The following is a 4024-nucleotide window of genomic DNA, read 5'->3' as shown; positions in this document are numbered from 1 at the left end:
TTGGAAAAGCCCATGAACATGAGCTAGATGCATACACATGTGCCAACCTGATGTGGTACATCCTCTTGAGTGCCATGTACCGTCTCCACCTTTTAAACGGGTGATCTATCACGAGTTTTTTTGGCCTTGACTTGGGCTTCGTTTTTGACGGTGGACATACTACTAGCATCAACATTAATTCCTTATGACTTACTGCATACACAAGAGTGTCTACATAAGTTGACTAATTGCGAGGAAAAACAACAAAATATTTGCAAAAAATCTTGGAATAGCATTCATATTATGTCCTTGAAACAGAAAAGTTTACAAAGATGCATCAGGGGACAATAGACCAACACCATGATCTTGGCTGGTGGTATTAGGGTGATCAGCCAAAGGGCTTGCTTGATGAACTTGCTGTGGAGTAGGCACACTGCCATCCACACTACCATCAATGCTCACATGATGAGTAGGGACTTGACTGTTTAGGCTTGCATCAACAAATTATCAGGAGCAGGCACGATACCATCAATGCTCACACGATGAACATGGACTTCACTGTTTAGGCTTGCATTAGCAACTGTATCAGGAGCAGGGCCTTTAGCACCAACCATTGTTAGGTCAATTACCCAAGGAAGAGTAGGGTCTTCACCACATCCTTTGCATGCCTTTCTATTTCAACATCTGGGCAAGGGATTTCACCGCCACCCTAACATCTGGAGGAGTTTTGCTGAACATAGTTTTCTTCATCCTCTTGGATGGTGTCTTTGCTGATCCTTGCCTCTTTCTTTTAGCTTCTGCCAACATGTTCTCCAGAGTGTCTCCACAATCTTTATTGATAGGAGATTCTACATGTTGCTATGCCATCAATTAACTGCTCCAAAAAGACAAAAAAACTCAACCACGTGTAAGTGGACTGACACTAAATTTACTAAGGCATACCTTTTTGCATCAATGTATCGCTATTTGTATCTTCATCGTCAGCGCCGTGTGCAATTATAGACCTTATTGTCAACCTCCTAGACATACTTTGCCCATGCTTGCCACCTCTTGCAAGCTTTCCCTGTTTTACCTTGTCCTTTATGTCTCCAACTGTTGCCTCTGGAACATCATCAGGTGTCTCAGAGATCCCTGGAGCTGCAATGGAAGATGTGATTAAACTAGAAGTACCTTCAAAGCTACTTAATAGCTATCTAGAAGCTAGCTAATAATGTAATATTAAGTGGCTAACAGCTGTCATACACCACCTAAAACTTTGAAATACTTTGCCAACAACATGTAGCCATAGCATGGCTGGAGAGGTACACAACTTGAAACTTAGCAAGAAACTCTCGGACCTCACCTTTGCTTTGAAGACCATATTTTAGAGTTGTGGATCAGCTCGCAGCAACGTCACAAGTACTACTTTTTCCGATTACTGGTAGCTGTGAATTCTTGAAGGGGCTGCAAGACGATTTTGCTGGGGATTCTCCCCAATAATCAGAGCCAACTGTGAATCCTGCTGACTGCATTGTATCTCCACCAGATGTCTTTGCTGGTGTGAAAATACATGTGGTTGGAACACAATCAGTTACTGTTACAAAAAGATGCCAAGTAGCAATTAAAAAACGAAGTCAACCTTTTGGAAACAAAGTCAAACTTTTCAACAAATTATTGGACAGCTTTTGGTTGTTAACAACTAGAAATACTTGCTGCATATAGTGAACGAGAAAAGATTTACCACACATAGTCAACAGCTATTAGGGAGCTGATTAACAAGCATCAAGTAGAATTTACCTACTAATAGCTCTCTAAACCTAGCAAATGGCTACACTCACTAGCTGGTTAGAGCTATCTGTTAGGCATCTATTAATAAATGGTAAAAATCTTTCTGAGAAGCAGTTATAGCCTATCTGCTTGCAAGCTATTGAGCAACAATTGGTTGTAAATAATCAGGCAATACTGGCCACATAGTCAACAAGAGTATATACCACACAATCAACAGCTAATGTGGAGCTATTTAACAAGCATAAAGTAGCTTTTACCAGCCAGTAGCTCTCTAAACCTAGCAGGTAGCTATCACCCACTAGCTATGAAAAACAATAGCTACCCAATAGCTGGTTAATACCTACACAATAGGTAGCTATCACCCACTAGCTATGAAAAACAATAGCTACCCAATAGCTGGTTGATACCTACACAATAGGTAGCTATCACCCACTAGCTATGAAAAACAATAGCTACCCAATAGCTGGTTAATACCTACACAATAGGTAGCTATCACCCACTAGCTATGAAAAACAATAGCTACCCAATAGCTGGTTAATACCTACACAATAGCTACCTAATAGCTGGTTAAAATAGCTAAAAGCTCTTAAAACCTGGCAAATAGCTATTACCCACTAGCTGTGGAAGACAATAGATTCTTAATAGTTGGTGAGATAGCTACTTCAAGCTAATAGCTCTCAAAACATTCCAAATAGCTATTACCCAACCCAATAACTATGGAAGACAATAGCTACCTGACAGCTGGTTCTAAGCTGTCTGTCAAGAAACTATTGATAGCTGGTCAGATAGCTACTAGCAGCTGATAGCTCTCAAAACTAGGCAAATAGCTTTGACCTAATAGCTATGGCAGGTAATAGCTACCTAATAGCTGGTTATAAGCACTATCAAGCAGCTATTAATAACAGCTTTAGATGGCTACTTCCAGCTAATAGCTTTCCAAAATTGGCAAAAAGCTATTATCCACTAGCTGTGGAAGACAATAGTTGTGATCAATAGCTACTTCTAGCTAATAGCTCTCCAACCCTGCAAAATAGCTATCATCCACTAGCTATGGAAGCCAATAACTAACTCATAGCTGATTATAAGCTCTGTCACACAGCTATTAATAATAGGTCAAATAGGTAATGCCAGCTAATAGGACATCACCCACTAGCTATGGCAGATGATAGCTACCTAATAGCTGGTCAAAAGCTGTTTGAGAAGAAACCATTAGGAAATTTCGGAGGTTATTTGGAGGGCCATATGAAGAGAGAGAAAAATAGAGCGCGTCCAATGAGCACGAAGGCTACCTACCTTACGTAGGAAAGTACGTGGAAAGACTAAAAAAATAGGAAAATAGCATAAAACTTTCACGAATCTAGGATTGTGGCATCGTAATTTCCTTCCTTTTACCGAGCTGTTAGGTGCTTGCCAGTGGTCCCACTTCTGATATTCTCTTATTGTCATTAACGTACTGGAGGGTGACCATTAAGCCCACACAAGATATTGGAATTCTAAAACACTTTCCCTCCATTAGAATGCTTTCAAAGTGAATCCACCTCCACTAAAGCTTTTCTCTGAGAGCTATGGCTTCCACGTCTTCTCGCCCAAGAAGCTCTAGGTGTTTACTGTCTCTCACACCAACAACCAACAGCTGCACTTTGCCTAGAAGGCCAAGTATTAGCATATCCTCAATTACAATATCAACTTCAATAAGTGCAGAGAACCAATGGGTTGGACAAAGGATAAACAAAGGTTCATGGGTCCTCATGCAACCAAGAAGACCCAAGAGGTCTAGTGGTATCAACGTTTACCGCTCAGCATGGAAGGCTAGAGTGTTGGATTTCAAAGTTGAAATCGGCAAAAGATCTGTAAAGGAAGTTCTTGTTCAGCATGTGTTTACCCATCCAGACGTGATAGCAAACGGTGGAAATGTATCAGATATACATCAACCACGTTGCAATTGTAAGTACTCTTGACATCTGAACTTCATTTGATCTGTAAGTACTCTTGACATCTGAACTTACTGATACTCTCATTATAACTTTTCTTATATATTTTACAATGTTTCTCCCTCTTCTTATGAGCAATGTCTCCATTCTTCACAGCTCAATTAAATTAGATTTTTCATTTTTACTTATTGATACTCTTAGTTTAACTCTTCTTATATATATTGCAGATGTTTATCCCTCTTCTTATGAGCAATGGGAGGCTGTGGAGTGCATAATAGGCCTCTTCCTTGTTGTTCATGCCCACATTGGTTCTCTACAGTATTCAGGGAGGAGCAGCAAAAGCCTGG

General features: G+C 40.3%; 1 pseudogene; it reads right to left on the bottom strand.

Annotated features, from left to right (window-relative positions):
• Nucleotides 1-303: 303 nt before the first annotated feature.
• LOC147443320 (uncharacterized) lies at nt 304-593 on the bottom strand (annotated as a pseudogene).
• Between the last annotated feature and the right edge of the window lie 3431 nt (nt 594-4024).

Source organism: Adiantum capillus-veneris, chromosome 14 (genome assembly GCF_014529385.1).
Source record: "Adiantum capillus-veneris isolate H3 chromosome 14, ASM1452938v2, whole genome shotgun sequence".
Classification (NCBI taxonomy): domain Eukaryota; kingdom Viridiplantae; phylum Streptophyta; class Polypodiopsida; order Polypodiales; family Pteridaceae; genus Adiantum; species Adiantum capillus-veneris.
Note: the sequence above shows the minus strand (reverse complement) of the source record. Positions and strands in the feature narration are given on the sequence as shown.